At 44.9% G+C, this 16932-nt stretch overlaps 1 long non-coding RNA gene across 1 annotated transcript in view; it reads left to right on the top strand.

Moving 5' to 3' along the window:
• Positions 1–16932, top strand: part of LOC309965673 — a 230630-nt gene that overhangs the window by 143583 nt on the left and 70115 nt on the right. Inside the window, exon 2 of the long non-coding RNA XR_014326405.1 lies at positions 4081–4182. This is a non-coding gene — a long non-coding RNA (uncharacterized lncRNA). The remainder of the gene's footprint in view (positions 1–4080; positions 4183–16932) is intronic.

Raw genomic sequence — 16932 nt, 5'->3', positions numbered from 1 at the left:
AGTTTAGTAGCAATTGCAAGCTTAGAGGCATCATGGAAATGCTGACCAGGATCCAGACTGGGTGAAGGTGAGGCCAGAAGAGGCTTTAGATCTTCAGACCATGGCAAATATTAGATTAACAAGGCTGAGAGAATAGGAAACATGAGGACAAGTTGGTGAAGCAGAGGTCTTAGAGTTGAAAATCGCCAATTGATACATGATCCATGGTGGGGCCCTCCTCTGCATTAGTGGTTCTCAAACTTTTGTGCATCAGAATCACCTGGAGGGCTTGTTAAAGCACAGATTGCCAGCCCCACCCCTGAAAACTCTGATTCTACAGGTCTAGGCAGGGCCTGAGATTTGCATTTCTAACACGTTTCAGGTGATGCTGATGCTAGTGGTCCTATGCTTTGAGAGCCACTGCTTTGTGGTGAGAAACAGAAAGGAGGTGAAGGCCATTGATGTTGAGGAGGTTGAGATGCTGAGAGGCTTAGGTCATCAGTCATCAATAAAAGCTCAGTGTGCTCCTGGAGAGCACGTGCTCCAGATTAAAGGTCAGAAGCGTACATTAAGGAGTGAGGGAAAAGACTTGCAAAGGAGAAGAGCTCTTGGGCGATGGCGGCAGGACAACGCTCTGCAAGGTAGGTTGAAAGCAAGTGTGACCTTTTTTGAGTTGCGGTCAGGAAAGAGAAAGCAGCTTCGGGAAAGGGGTTTGAGAGCTAGTTCCAGTTAAGGGAAAGCCACATTTCCATTTGACAGCGAGGTGGAAAGAATGCTGGCGTGAGGATTTGCAGCCATGTGGGAGTTTGCTCATTAAGCAGGATTCCACAGGACGCCAAAGAAGAGACTTGTTGAAAAGATGGTATGGAATACGTGGCGTGGATGAAAAAGTGATTTAGCTGTAGGTGGGGGTGACTAAAAGGAAAAGCAGGGGAAGGGAATAAGGTTGGTGGGCTCTGTGCTTAGACTAGAAGTAGGGAGACAAGTTAGACCGAGTTTGGGGCCAGGGAAAGGTTTTGCACTTGTGTTAGTGATCAGGGAAGGAGGCTGCCGACGAGGCGTTCTACCTTCACTGTGGGAATTCAGACCACTTCTCTGTTGTGTTATGTGAATATCTGTTTATGTCTGTTTTTGCCTTGACAATGTCTTCTTAGTTTCTAATGATAATAGTGTTATTGGGTAGAAGGTAGGTGGAGGGTATTGTGAGTGGGGTTAGGAGGCCAGGCTGAGGCTATTGCCTGTATGGATTTTTTTTTTTTTTTTTTTTTTTTTTTTGCGGTACGCGGGCCTCTCACTGTTGCAGTCTCTCCCGCTGCAGAGCACAGGCTCCGGACGCGCAGGCTCAGCGGCCATGGCTCACGAGCCCAACTGCTCCGCGGCATGTGGGATCTTCGCGGACCTGGGCACGAACCCGCGTCCCCTGCATCGGCAGGCGGACTCTCAACCACTGTGCCACCAGGGAAGCCCCTGGATTTTTTTTTTTAACCCTAGGATCTTTATAGTATACTGGGCACAAGTAAATATGTATACGGTCCACCTTTACTGTCATCACTGTTGTATAGTATGGCTTGTGCCTGACTGCATATGACACTGAGTTAAGTGTTGTAACAGGAGAATGCTAGACTCATTTTAGAAGTTCAGTGGAGCAAACAAACATTTTGAAGCAAACACACTCTGCTATCATGAGAAATAAGACTGAGCTAAGAATCAAGATTCTTGTTTCCACTGTTTTGTGACTTCCATGGTGTTTGGTTCTGTGGTTTCCGAAGACCCTTGCCATTGGCGACACTATTGTAGAGTGGAAACAGAGTGGCTTCAAAGTTAGATACGTTGTGACCCTAGTCCTCCCTCAGCCCCTACCACCTTGGAGAAGTCCACCCAACCCGTCTGGTCCTCAGGGATTTCATCTTTAAGTGAAAAAGATAATTGACCTCATAGAAGTTGTTGCAAAAATGAAATGAACAACACCTGTCAATTTCTTAAGTACTTCTGGGTCATACTAAGTGCTCAGCAGTATCTGTTTGTTTCTTCCTTCCCTAGTCCCCACTTTTTTTTTCTTTTTCTTTTTCTTTTTAATCCGTTTGTTTCTTCCTTCCCTAGTCCCCACTTTTTTTTTCTTTTTTTTTTTTCTTTTTAATCCGTTTGTTTCTTCCTTCCCTAGTCCCCACTTTTTTTTTCTTTTTAAAGGCTTCTTTTAATTTATTTATTTTTAGTTTTGGCAGTGTTGGGTCTTCATTTCTGTGCGAGGGCTTTCTCTAGTTGTGGCAAGCGGGGGCCACTCTTCATCGCAGTGCGAGGGCCTCTCACTGTCGCGGCCTCCCTTGTTGCAGAGCACAGGCTCCAGACGCGCAGGCTCAGTAGTTGTGGCTCACGGGCCTAGTTGCTCCGCGGCATGTGGGATCTTCCCAGACCAGGGCGCGACCCCGTGTCCCCTGCATTAGCAGGCAGATTCTCAACCACTGCCCCACCAGGGAAGCCCCCCACTTTTATCTTTATCATTCTGTACATTTTTAGGGGCCAGAGAAGTATTTCACTGTGGGACTGCAGGGTGCAGATGAGCAGAAGACCTCTTGAAGTACCCACCTCACAATACACAACTTCTTACCGCTGTGTAACTTCCTTGCTTGGCAGGAAAGTTTCCTCCATGTGACTAGCTCCTTTTTCATGTGGTACGTGCCTGTAAAGCAGGGCTTGGATGTTCTAGAAAGGGAAAGTGTCTCAGAAAAAAAAACAAACAGGGATTACATTTCCCTGCACATACTTGCGAATTTGAAATGAAGAGGAACAAGCTTTTGCCAAGACTGCGTCTTGCTTGGACCCTTGTTCTGAACCTGAAAGTTCTTGGCGGTTCATACAGCATGCGCCTCCCTTCATCTGCCCCTGGACTGGACATACGTTGGAAATTTATAGTTTATTTTCCCAATGCTTCATCTTGGTGCACTTCCCTGATGGTGTCAATTAGTAAAAACCGTGGAAAGCCTATATTTCTGATGTTCCCCACGCCATGGTGAGCATAAGCTGGCAGTAACTCTCTCTGACACTGTGAATACTTTGAAACTTTGTTTCAAAACAGTTTGAAGAAAACCCTATTTATAGCTAACTCTGTGTACACTTTGAGTCTCCCAGAAAAACTTGCCTAAAAGTCACCAAGGTGAATGGAGGAGGATGTGGAGAGGCATTGCCACGTGTTCTATATATTTCTGTCCTATTTTGGGACTCGGGGGGCGGGATGGGGGGAAGAATTACTCTTTGTAGAGTCAAAAGTAGGGTGTACTAAAGTTTGTGCACTATGAGTTGCTCTGATAAATTTAGACTCCCGAAAGTTCTTCTACACACTTCAGTTGAAAGTAAAATAAGAATGAAGTGAGCTGACATCCTCATTCACGTAATATGTAAATGTCAGTGCTGTCAGCCCCGGACTTATTTGGGCCTGTCTTATTTTGTTTCTGTCATAGAATGTTTCTCTTTAGATTCCTTGAGTTAGATGCTGCAAGTCAGAAAAATAAGTTTATAGAGTATGAACATGAGAGAGGCACCTTGATGCTTTTCATTTTTACAGCTGTGTTGTTATACGTGTATCCATTTTCCAAAGGATATGACCCTGATTCTGGGGGTTATTTTCTTTATGTTTAGAGTGAAGATGAGGGTTGTTAGGAGAAGTGGGGAGCAGAAATATGAACAGAGTGGGCTTTACTGCTTGAGGGACACATTGTCCCCATCCTTCCCTAAGATGGTCTTTTACCATGGCTCATTTTCCCAGTGGGCAGGTAGGTCTTGCTTTGTCTGCTGTACCTGGTATAATGCCCCATGTTCTTCTCTTAAGGGACAAATTCAGAGGAACAATGACGATGGCACCCCTAAGACCACGTAGGGTTAGGGGCCTAAGGAATCTGAGGCATTACGAGGCTGCACGTAAAACGGGAAGAGAGGCTGGGATGGGCAGCCTCATCCTGGATGTCTTCGCCCTCTCTTTATCACAGCGCTGCCCTTGCCCTTGCCGTTTTGCTCCCTGGTTAGCTTGTGTGGCCCCTGCACACACTGGTCCCCAGAGACTGAGGTGAAGCCGTCATTTGCATGAGGAATCTGTTCTCTGTTCTGCAGGATCTGTTCCCAGACCGGGTGGGTCTCCTTCAGGTTCGGCCACGCAGGAGCACCAGAGCATCCGTCTTTTCACTCCGAGGTCTCAGGGAAGCCTGCAGCCAGGTAGGTCATCATCCTCGATGTTCTGAATCAGTCCTGCTGAGGAGGCAGTGGTCAGGCAGGCTGGTGGTCTGCCATTGTCCTCCTGTTCGTCACTTCGTGGAGAGCAGCAAATCCTCCTTCCTCCATTACTCTTTCAAAAGGGACGGGGGAGGAAGGAGTGGGTCATGAATATTTAATCGGGGAAAAGTAGGCACACATTATTTGGGTAAACTACTTAATAGCGGTGCGAGACTCTCCTCAGATGGGGGTAGGTGCCGCATCAGCGGCCTAGCGTGCTTTCACCCTTAATCATCTCTTCTCGGTTTCCTTTGAGTGGGGATCTACGAAGGCTCCTGTCTCTCCACCAAACCACATCTCTAATTTAAACGGCTGTTAATAAGGGTTAAATCTGCAGGCTGAGCTGGCCCTTCACTTGTTACTTGCAAAGGGGGAAAAAAATCAATGGAGCAGGAAGCCAGAGGGGCGTCCATTTTGAGAAGCCGTAATGAATTACGTTTCCTTAGGAAAGCTGGCAGCCTCCAGTTCTCCCATAGCCTCCCTTTCACGGAACCAAGCCCTCTGTGACACATCAAATTTAATGAGACTGCACAGATCTCAAGGAAGGGGCGCGCTGCTGCCGGGGCACTTTATTAAGAAGGATCAGAGAACACTTGCTGGCTTTTAAAAGGAGTCCTTAAAGGCAAAGGATCTTTTGTGGGGAGTGGAAGGAGGTCCCTAATTTCAGTGTTTCATGTCCCCTCTGGAGCACTTGAACGACCTAATTCGATGTGAGCTTTTGGGTCTCAGCACGGGCAAACAGGTCCTCAAACCTCAGGACCATTGAAGACCAAGAGGATTGTGGTAGGTAATTAGGGACCTTCTGATTTAAGCGCCACGCCTCCACCCCTGTAGGCCATTAGAAGGAAATGGAGAGAGATGTTGCGTAACTGTCTTCCCTGTGATGAATCATTGTCATAATTGTATTTACCAAATCAATAATTAAATCGCTTATTTAGCCAAGAGGACTGCACTTAGGCACACAAAGTGCAAGGCGTTTTGAAATCTAGAAAAGCTGGTATGTGTATCGGCTGTAGGTTTGGGAGACGGCATTATCTGGGCATCAGGAGACTTTCATTCAAGTATTAGTTTTGTTGCCAATTTACAAAGCTTCTATAATCAAATGATATAACTTGGATTTCAATTTACTCGTGTATAAAATGAGAAGGTGAGGGTCATGTACAATTCTCCATTGAGACTTAGAGCTCTGAGTCAGTCTTAGAAAACAGAACAGACGATGGTGCTAGACCAAGAACACTTGTGTGAGCCAGACACAGCTGCAGGAAGCAGCTACGTCACATTTCTTTGAGTTCTTTCTGAATTCTCCCCAAACAGCTCTTCTGGCACGCAGAGCTCCAGGTATTGCATTCCAGAGCCTCTTTCCTCCCTCAGTCTCTATGGATAAGCATTTTTTTCTTATGCCAAGAAAAATAATAAAATGATAGCTGACATGTATGACATGATTATCACATCCCAGGCACCAGGCTGCGTGATTTATGGGCATTGTATTGAGAGGTGTGTAGATAAGAACACAGACTGGAACCAGCCTTCCTGGGTTCCAGTCACCACTTGGCCACTTTCTAGCTGTGTGACCTTGGGCAAGTTACTTAATAAGTATCATGTTTATTGATGTCTGGCATATAGCAGGTGCTACAGAAGTGCTCGTGTTATGATCTCATTTAAACCTGGAAATATTCCTTTGAGGTTGGTAGGATTATCCCCATTTTACAGACAGGAACCTGTAATTCAACAAATTATAAGATCACCTAGCTGGTGAGAGGCAGTACTGGGAATCAGGCAGAGTCTGAGCTCCTAACCAGGGTTCTCATGCTCCAGTTCTGGTCTTTTAAAAGGTCTTCTTTGTGCTTCAGTGGAAGTAAAATCCACCAGCATGGCTGGAGAAGGGATTTTAATGCTCCCCTCTGCATCTTTATCTCAGAGCCCTTGGATTGCTCTTTTTTTTTTTTTGCGGTACGCGGGCCTCTCACTGTTGCGGCCTCTGCCGTTGCGGAGCACAGACTCCGGACGCGCAGGCTCAGCGGCCACGGCTCACGGCATGTGGGATCTTCCCGGACCGGGGCACGAACCCGTATCCCCTGCATCGGCAGGTGGACTCTCAACCACTGCGCCACCAGGGAAGCCCTGGATTGCTCTTTGATCAGCCTTTCCTTTGATATCATTTTTGGTAGGTTGGCATCACAGCTGTTTCAGTTTCTTATTTGTGTGGCCTCCTCTTCAAGGTCACTGCATCTTTCCCTTGAGATTCCATTTTGATACCTACTTACGGTGTCTCCCTCTTTGCCATTGGTTGGGTGAGCAGGGAAGCAGGCCACCAGTAGGGATGAGAGCAGGCACAAGTCGCATTTCAATTGGGATTGAATGGGAACCAACCACTCATGAGGGTCTAGATCACTCTGCATCCCAAATGTCAGCTTTCTGGAGTCCAGAGGTTCAGAATAAATAGCGGTTGAAAGGAAGGATGACAGAGAGGTTCCATGTGAATATGGAAAAAAGCCCTGGAGTCTGGATAGGGGAGGTCAGAGAATGCAGCATCATAGCACTGTGACCTTATTAGAAGAATGCTCTGGACGACAGTGAAATTATAGTCACCGCTTTGAAGGAAATATTTTGTTTGTTTTCTTCCCTGTTGTACATTCATATGAGTTGTTCAAACTGAAGAGTCCAGACGGTTTACCAATGTGATTAAATGATGTGCTTGGGCCATTCACCTCTCTGGCTCCATACTTGAGCTCATGGTCTGATTTCATCTCTGGGAGCAGAGGAGAGACAAATTATGCGTATAATTTGCAATTTATTTATTTAAAGTCATGTTTTCTTGTGTCCTATGTCTTTTTATGGAGGTGCATCCTATTTCTCAGGCCACCATCTTAGTCTTGAAGCTTCCTGTGTGTTAGGACACCTTGTCTCTTCTTTCCTCTGTGTCTTCTGGTTCTTGTTCCAGTAAAGGGCACTCTTGGTATTGATTATTTCTTAGAAGAGTCTCTCTTGGAATAACTGAGTGTTGCCAGAGGGGCCTTTCCTCTTTCCTCTGCCCTTTCGGGTTCTTAGCACCCAACCCTGGCAGTTGGTAGACACTGACAACAGATTGCTCTGGAGTTATTCAGCTTGCAATAAACTACATCTAGGGGTAAAACCATTGTCACTGTGGGTTGCAGCAAGTACCTTCACCTGATCTAGAGAACTAGGCTTGGGACTGCCTTTGAGCCTGAGCTGGAAATGGAGCCAACAACAGACATCTGAGACATAATTCAGGAATATACTAACAATTTCCAACAAACTGGTAAAACAGGGACCAAAATAGCATGATCTCCACTCAACTCTGAAGCACTGAGTGTTGGCTAGACCCTGTGTTTTCTTTGGTCATATTATTATTATTTTTTAATTGGAGTACAGTTGATTTACAATGTTATTAGTTTCAGGTGTACAGCAAAGTGACTCAGTTATGCATGTACATATATTCATTCTTTTTCAGATTTTTTTAACCCATATAGGTTATTACAAAATATTGAGTAGAGTTCCCTGTGCTATAGTTCCCTGTGCTATCGATACTATAGAGTAGGTCCTTGTTGGTTATCTATTTTACATATAATAGTGCGTATATGTTAATCCCAAGCTCCTAATTTATACCCCCCACAAGTATCCCCTTTGGTAACCATAAGTTTGTTTTCCAAATCTGTGAATCTATTTCTTTTTTGTAAATAAGTTCATTTGTATCATTTTTTAAAAATTAGATTCCACATATGAGTGATATCATGTGATATTTGTCTTTCTCTGACTTCACTTAGTATGATCATCTCTAGGTCCATCCATGTTGCTGCAAATGCCAATATTTCCTTCTTTTTTATGGCTGATTAATATTCCATTGTGTATTTGCACCACATCTTTATCTATTCTTCTGTCAATGGACATTTAGGCTGTATCCATGGCTTGGCTATTGTACTGGTAAATAGTGATGCAAAGAACATTGGGATGCATGTATCTTTTCAAATTATGGTTTTCTCCAGATATATGCCCAAGAGTGGGATTCCTGGATCATATGGTAGCTCTATTCTTAGTTTTTTAAGGAACTTCCATATTATTATCAATAGTGGTTGTACCAATTTACATTCTTACCTACAGTGAAGGAGGGTTCCCTTTTCTCCACACCTTCTCAAGCATTTATTGTTTGTATGCATGCTTTTTAATGATGGCCATTCTGACTGGTGTGAGGTGATACCTCACTGTAGTTTTGATTTGTATTTCTCTGATAATTAGTGATGTTGAGCATCTTTTTATGTGCTTTTGGCCATCTGTATGTCTTCTTTGAAGAAATGTCTGTTTAGATCTTCTGCCCATTTTTTTGATTGGGTTGTTTGTTTTTGTTTTAGTTGTTGTTGTTTTTTGACATAGAGCTGCATGAGCTATTCGTATATTTTGGAGATTAATCCCTTGTTGTTTGCTTCGTTTGAAAATATTTTCTCCCATTCTGTGGATTGTCTTCTCATTTTGTTTATGATTTCTTTGCTGTGAAAAAGCTTTTAAGTTTAATTACGTCCCATTTGTTTATTTTTGGTTTTATTTTCAGTACTCTAGGAGGTGGATCAAAACAGATCTTACTGCGATTATATCAAAGAGTGTTATGCCTATGTTTTCCTCTAAGAGTTTTATATTATTCAGCTTTACATTTAGGTCTTTGATCCATTACGAGTTTACTTTTGTGTATGGTGTTAGAGAGTGTTCTGATTTCATTCTTTTACATGTAGCTTCCAGTTTTCTCAGCACCACTTATTGAAGATACTGCTCTTTTCTCAATTGTATATTCTTGCCTCCTTTGTCATAGATTAATTGACCACAGGTGTGTGGGTTTATTTCTGGGCTTTCTATCCTGTTCCACTGATCTATATTACTGTTTCTGTGCCAGTACCATACTGTTTTGATTATGGTAGCTTTGTAGTATATTCTGAAGCCAGGGAGCCTGATTTCTCCAGCTCCGTTTTTCTTTCTCAGGATTGCTTTGGCTATTTGAGGTCTTTTGTCTTTCTTTTCAAATGTAAATTTTGTTTTGCTCTAGTTCTGTGAAAAATGCCATTCGTAGTTTGATAGGGATTGCACTGAATCTGTAGATTGACTTGGGTAGTATAGTCATTTTGACACTATTGATTCTTCTAACCCAAGAACATGGTATATCTTTCCATCCCTTTGTGTCATCTTTGAGTTCTTTCATCAGTGTTTTATAGTTTTCAGAGTACAGGTTTTTACCTCAGGTAGGTTTATTCCTAGGTATTTTTTTCTTTTGTGGTGGTAAATGGGATTGTTTTCTTAATTTCTCTTTCTGATCTTTCGTCGTTAGTCTATAAGAATGCAAGGGATTTCTGTACATTAATTTTGTATCCTTCAACTTTACTGAATTCACTGATGAGCTCTAGTAATTTTCTGATAGCATCTTTATAATTTTCTATGTGCAGTATCACGTCATCTGCAAACAGTGACAGTTTTATTTCTTCTTTTCCAATTTGGATTCCTTTTATTTCTTTTTCTTCTTCTTTTTTTTTTTTTTTTGCAGTACACGGGCCTCTCACTGTTGTGGCCTCTCCCGTTGCGGAGCACAGGCTCCGGACGTGCAGGCTCAGCGGCCATGGCTCATGGGCCTAGCCGCTCCGTGGCATGTGGGATCTTCCCGGACCGGGGCATGAACCTGTGTCCCCTGCATCAGCAGGCGGACTCTCAACCACTGCACCACCAGGGAAGCCCTCTTTTTCTTCTTTTATTGCCACGGCTAGGACTTCCAAAACTATATTACATAAAAGTGGTGAGAGTGGACATCCTTGTCTTCTTCCTGACCTTGGAGGAAATGCTTTCAGCTTTTCACTGTTGAATATGATCTTAGCTGTGGGTTTGTCATATATGGCCTTTATTATTTTGAGGTAAGTTCCCTCTATGCCCACTTCTTGGGGAGTTTTTATCATAAAGGGTGTTGAATTTCATCAAAAGCTTTTTCTGCATCTAATGAGATGATCATATGGTTTTTATTCTTCAGTTAATGTGGCATATCACACTGATTGATTTGTGGATATTGAAGAATCCTTGTATCCCTGGGATAAATTCCACTTGATCATGGTATATGAGCCTTTTAGTGTATTGTTGGATTTGGTTTGCTAGTATTTTGTTGAGTATTTTTGTGTCTATGTTCATCAGTGACATTGGCCTGTAATTTTCTTTTTTGGTCATATTGTTCTAACCAGTGAAGTAGGGGATGGAAAGAGAGAGAAACTTCAAGAATACAGATAGACTTAATGCCAGTGAACTCTGGGTTTCTAGACATAAGAAGCTATCTAACATGGAATTGGTGTGCTGGGACCTGGAACAAAGTAAACACTCAAAATTTGCTTGACTTGAAGGCTCCTGTATATATACTAACCGCATTCAGATACTTCTTCCTCACAAACTCAAGAGGTTCATAATTTGAGTCATGAGAAAGGTGACATTTTTAGCTGACAGAGGATATAAATGTCTGTATTTATAGTACATAGCCATGGGTTTGGAATTCCCAATTGTGGCACTGAGATCTGAAGTGTGAGACACCAGAGTTCACTGTCAGCTGCTTACAGAATCACTGCCACTCTGTTCAAGTCTGGGAGTGGTTTCTGGGGATCTAAACACAGTCAGCTTGGAAGGAACCATAGTACAACCTGCCTTGATTTTCTCTTGGTCTTTGGTTTAAAATTTTTCCTCTTGGGAAGTGGATATTCATACGTATTAACCTGGCACCTACCATATGCAGAGCTGATGACATATACTTTGCGGTGGATGGAAAGTTAAAGAAGAGAATGTTGTGCTTCCCACAAGGTGCTTGAAGTCACAGGTGAACAAGTATAGCCATTAGGTAAATGACATAGCCTACTCGGGCCTCACTTTCCACATCTGAAAAATTAAGTAGTAGAGTACCCACTTCATAGGATTATTTGGAGATTAAATAAGCTAATGTATATAAAGCCCTCAGTGCCTGGCATGATGCGTAGAAAGTTCTTAATAAGCACAGGAATAATCACTGTTGATAGCATGCATAGAGGATGGAATGTAACACTCATTACAGAGAAACCCCGTGAAAGGGCTTCTTGCTCAAGAAACATGGAGGTCGAGAAAGATCAGCTTGCGGTTTAAGAGTAAACTCAGCGTGGGGCCTCCCTGGTGGCGCAGTGGTTGGGAGTCCACCTGCTGATGCGGGGGCCGCGGGTTCGTGCCCCGGTCCGGGAGGATCCCGCGTGCCGCGGGGCGGCTGCGCCCGTGGGCCATGGCCGCTGGGCCTGCGCGTCCGGAGCCTGTGCTCCGCAACGGGAGAGGCCACAACAGTGGGAGGCCCGCGTACTGCAAAAAAAGAAAGAAAAAAAAAAAAAAAGAGTAAACTCAGCTTTATAATGACAAAACAAAAACAGACAAACCAAAAAACCCAAAAAATGATTGGATCAATTCTATGATTTCACAAAAGGCTGGTTCTGGGAAAGATACCTAGGTATGTCATATTTGCTGGTTCACTTAGTTATTGATTCGCTGTCTTCATCGAGACACAGCCTGTGTGTGCAAACAACAGTGGTGCGTGTGTCAGTCTTTACTGCTGCTCTGCTCTTCACTAAGACTCTGCCCTTTGGCAAGTCCATTGGACTTCCTAGGGGAAAGAAACCGAGGCTGGCAAAGCTATGAAAAGCATCTAAACTTTAAAAAATTTACACCAGTCCTAGCTGGCAGTAAATGAAGTGACTTGGCCATAGTAGACACTGGCCAAGAGAAGGTCTCCAGAAGGTCACTTATAAGGGCACAAGGGGCCAACTCGACAATAAGCCCATTTTGCTACTCAAGGGGCAATACTTGAAGACTGTGTTCAGTGCCAGAGCCTGGGACAAGCCTGGGGACAAGGATCAGATCGTAGCTTTCTGAGGCTACTTCAACAGATATAGCAAAAAGGAATTGGGGCGTCGTAGGGAAAGAGAATTCTGTTCTCTGGACAGAGTGGCTAAGCCATCCCCTGTGCCACCTCCCCACATCTCACCACCCACATTGGAAACACTCCTGGAATGCCATGTCCCTGGGCACCGTTTCCAAGGGCTCCTTCATTGCTTTCCCTCTCTCCTCCTGAAAAGCTGAAATAAGTAAAAAGAAAAGATGGAAGAGAGGGAAGAAAGAAGGAAGGACGGAAAGAAGGAAGGAAGGAAGGGAGGCTCTCTTCCCAGGAAGTAAGGCATTTGTGTAATTGAAGCTTTAGTCAGAGAAGGGCAAGTTGAGGGTTAAATATGTAAGAGAAAAAGAATGCAAAGCATCAAGATTCAATAGAGGTTAGGCCTATTGAAAAGCCAAGGACATTTGGCTGAGAGAGTGGTGAGGGAAGTGGTGTTAAATTCAGACATTTCAACTCTGTGACTTTGGGCAGACTTCAGAATGAAGGGGCTAACATCCTAGCTGTGGTACAGAGAGTGGTGGTGTGTGTCTGACAGTCCCCAGGGTCTGCCCTGCCTCCCCTGAGTCCCCGTGATTCCCCCTCCCCACCAGGGCAATAAAGGAATGTAGGTGAAATCTGCCTGCGCTGGGGATGGACCAGGGATAACAGAATTCCCAGCCCAAGTGGAGAGTGGGCCAGCGCCCAGGGGCTCAGAAAGACTAAGGGTTTGCAAGGCGGGGAGAATATTAACCATATTGCTTCTGGGTTCTGTACCTGACTCCCAAATTGCAAGACGTTGTATTGTTTTCCCTTTAGGTTTTCAACTCCTTTCCTACTTTACCCATTTCTTTCTTTTACGTGACTGTGTGCTCCGTTTCTCTGCTCTGCGGGGAAGAGAGGTTGGGGCAGGAGCGGGGAGAGGGGAGAGCATCAGGGAAGGAGGAAGGAACAGCTCAGCGGCCTGACCTTCTTCAGCTGCATGAAAATCATTCCAGATTTGAAAAGGGCTTTGGGGAGATTTACTGTTGGGATACCTGTGACTCTGCAAACGAGCTCTTTTGGCTCAATCTTCCCTCATGCCCGGGTCTCCCAGTCCCCCTAAGCCCTGCTACTTTTGAAGAGTTAAATCAGAGGGAAAACACAGTTTGGAAGGCGGTGTTTCGTGGAGGGACGGAGAGCAGGCTGCCTGGTGGTTACATAACCTGGCTGAAGGGAGGCTGGGCCTAGAGACAGAAGCCAGTGCTCAGGAAATAAAGAAAGGAGAGTAAGAAAGAGGAGGCAGGAAGGGAAGAGAAGAAAGGGAGGGAGAAAGGAAGGAAAGAAGGAAGGAGAAAAGGAAGCAAGAAGGGAAAGAGGAAGGAAGGAGGGAAGGGACAGAGAGAAAGAAAGGGTAAAGAACCATAGCTTGATGTCCCAGGAGGATGAGTAAATGGGGGAAAGGAGTAGAAGGAACTAGTATAATATAAATGCATGTTTCAAAATTTCACACCGCTGTCAGAGTTATGGAGCACTGAACAAACAGCCTCACATAGACATGAACTTAACCTTCACAAACAGGCAGATTGGAAGCTGATAGCCTTCAAAGCATTTTAAACAACAACAAGAAGCCCTGTTGTCTATGCAGAGATTCCCCTGGGTGTGGTGAGCTTCATACTCAAAGCAACCAGAAGTCGAAAAGTATATCAATAAGAACAGCCATGAAAGCAAAGCTTCTGATTTAAATGAAAAGAGAACACCGAGTGAGCTATTGTTTGCACCAGGACTTCTAACTGGGTTATTATCTTGAACCCAACCCAATCTACCTCATAAAAGCTTGAAACTCAACTTCAGGCTGCTTTCAGGAGGAAAAGTCCCTAAACCCTTTCTTCTCCTACAGGGTCTTGACCTTCAAGTGTAGAATAGGTCTGATCAATATTAGGAAACTAAGGTGTGCTTTACGCCTGCGCACACAGAACTTCAGTGGCACTGTGCCCGAGTGTCCACACACTCAGGCCCCCACGTGTGTCCACACCACACAAGCACCAATGAGCACATGGGATGAACTGTTTGCAGCACCCCACCACACACACACCCCCCACCAGGGAAGATGCTTTTATGGCATTTCCAGCTCTTCTGCATCTCAGCATGACTAAAAAGGAAAAGAGACAAGGAAATGAAGGAAAGGAGTTCCCTGGCAGTCCAGTAGTTGGAATTCTGCACTTTCACTGCCGAGGGTCCAGGGTTCAATCCCTGGTTGGGGAACTCAGATCCTGCAAGCCTCGCAGCACAGCCAAAATAAATAAAAAAATAAAAATAATTTAAAAAATGAAATGAAGGAAAAACCTGCCACTTACTGGGCCAGCACCTACTACGGGTGAGGCACTGGTCAGAGTGCACCTTTTCTATGTACCATCAGAATTCATTGCGTTTAATGGTGCTTTTAGAATCGTGTTTTAACACATGGCACATCTGAAGCAATCTCTTCTGGTAAACTGCCTTAGAGAGAGGCCGTTTCTCTTTGCAAAGCCAGCTGTGAGTTGCTGGAAGGCACGCAGCTGCAGACAGCTGGAGGGCTGGACTGTAAGGGGATCCCGGAGAAGTGAACTCTGGCTCGCAGGCCTGAGGCCACAGGAGGGAAGGCTTGTGGGCTGGGAGGAGCTGCTGCTTGCATTGGCTTGTCCGGGGCTTCTGCTGCCTTCCTCATTTACCTGAGGGAACCGAACCCATCAGTAGAACTTACAGAACCAAATCACCTGGGGACCAGAGCAGGTTTCCCTCAGCCCTCGTTCTGTATTTTCGTAATTTCCCATGATTTTATCCTCCTGAGACCACCTCACCGTTGGACTCCGTCTGACTTGCAAATTGTCTCTCTCAAGACCTAGAAGATGCCTTTTGTGGGCTCCAAAAGAAATGGGGCAAAACCCTTGAAGCCAAAGCAAGTTCCAAAAGAATGTTTGGCAGGGGGTGTAGGAAGCACTTCCCCCATGGCCAGTGAAATATTTGCCCCCAGGCACGAGAAGGGAATCTCCATTTGTTTTCTCTCCATTCAGTTTTTCTAGAGGAAAATGAGTGGCTTGAGCTCTGGGAACAGAGCCCAGCGATTTGACCTCAAGGGAGTTTCCTCATCAATACAAAAACTAATATAGCTAGAGAAAGGTAATAACCCTTCCCAGCACAAATTATCCCCAAGCTTGGCTTTTGAACTTCGTCATTGAGACTTATCATTGGGTAACAGAAAATGCTTTTAAAAAACATGTTCTGGGGCTTCCCTGGTGGCGCAGTGGTTGAGAGTCCACCTGCCGATGCAGGTTCGTGCCCCGGTCCGGGAAGATCCCACATGCCGCGGAGCGGCTGGGCCTGTGAGCCATGGCCGCTGAGCCTGCACATCCGGAGCCTGTGCTCCGCAACGGGAGAGGCCACAACAGTGAGAGGCCCGCGTACCGCAAAAAAAAACAAACAAACCAAAAAACCAAAAACCATGTTCTGAGCAAGGAAGATAAAGTGGTCACAAAATGACCAAAGAAGCAGCTCCCCATTGACCTTATGACCTTATACAGACCTTGAGCCTTGGGTCTGTATACCCACCCTTGCCACATACAAAATACCCAGAAAAGCCAAAGATCCTGACACTCTCATGGTTCAAAGCCAGCAGTGCTGGAGGAGCAGTATCAAATGTCAGCCAAGGTGCGGAGAGCATTTCAGGCTACAGACAGGAAGTGTGTTTAGGGGTTAGGGGCCAAGGAGATCAGCAATAGGTCAGGAAGGAGACTGTGAGGTGGGTCAAAGGCAAAAAGGTTCAGGAAACAAGGTGAGAATATGGAAAGAGTGAGAGAGAATCTGTACTTACTAGGTATTGGGCATATGGAAGAGTTAGGGAACCAATGACCAAATTCACCCGTCTGCGCCAGGCATGATAATGACCGCTTGCATGAGTTATCTCACAACAGGAGGTCCTGATAAGGAACATGGAACTAACAAGCTACTGCCAGCTGGAATAATTTGGGAGGGGCCAAAGGGAGGGAGGAGACGCCAGCCCATAATATGTCCTGCCAACCTCCCAGAATCCTTCGCATTGGAATCCATCTTGGCTGAGAGATGCGTGCATCATCAGGAAGGACGCTGAGTCAGACCAAATATAAGCCAAACAAGATGACTGGCCAGAGACAACCCGGAAACAAACCCCATTACCATAAAACCTGAGACTGTGAGCCACGTGGCAGAGCAAGTGTCCTGGGTTCCCTTACTCTGCTACTTTCCGTCTGGGCACCCCTTCCCAATAAAGCCTTTTGTTTTGTCAGCATGTGTGTCTCCTCAGACAATTCATTTCCAAGTGATAGACAAGAGCCCACTCTCGGTCCCTGGAAGGGGTCCCCCTTCCTGAAAAAGTGTGCTGGGTCCAACCTAATTTTTTAATCTTCTATACCAAGGAAATGGTCTACTGCTCTGGAAATGGAGAATACTAATGCTTTGTATTTGCTTTGCAGTTTTCAAAATCTCATAGCCCAAATCCTCTCATTGGTGCCTTCAACAACCCAACGACATAAGCAGAACAGGGAGTGTTGTTCCCATTTAATTGATTTTGAAACTCAGACTAAAAGAGATGAAGAGATTTGCCTACCATTACTAATGGCAGAGGCAGACCTAGAACTCAGGGCTAGTGATACCCAGTTCAGTGCTCTATCTCCTATATCCTTTGACTCAATAACATTGGTTAGAAAGAACTGAAACTCAAGAGAAGGGAAGACTGGATAAGGGCAGCTTCTGGAATGTCAGTTCCAGGTGTGGGTAAATTTTCCCACAGTAAT

The sequence above is a fragment of the Leucopleurus acutus genome, assembly GCF_964270905.1.
Source record: "Leucopleurus acutus genome assembly, chromosome: 8".
In the NCBI taxonomy this organism is placed as follows: domain Eukaryota; kingdom Metazoa; phylum Chordata; class Mammalia; order Artiodactyla; family Delphinidae; genus Leucopleurus; species Leucopleurus acutus.
The sequence above is the reverse complement of the archived record's forward strand: the minus strand, read 5'-3'. Positions and strand labels throughout refer to the sequence as shown.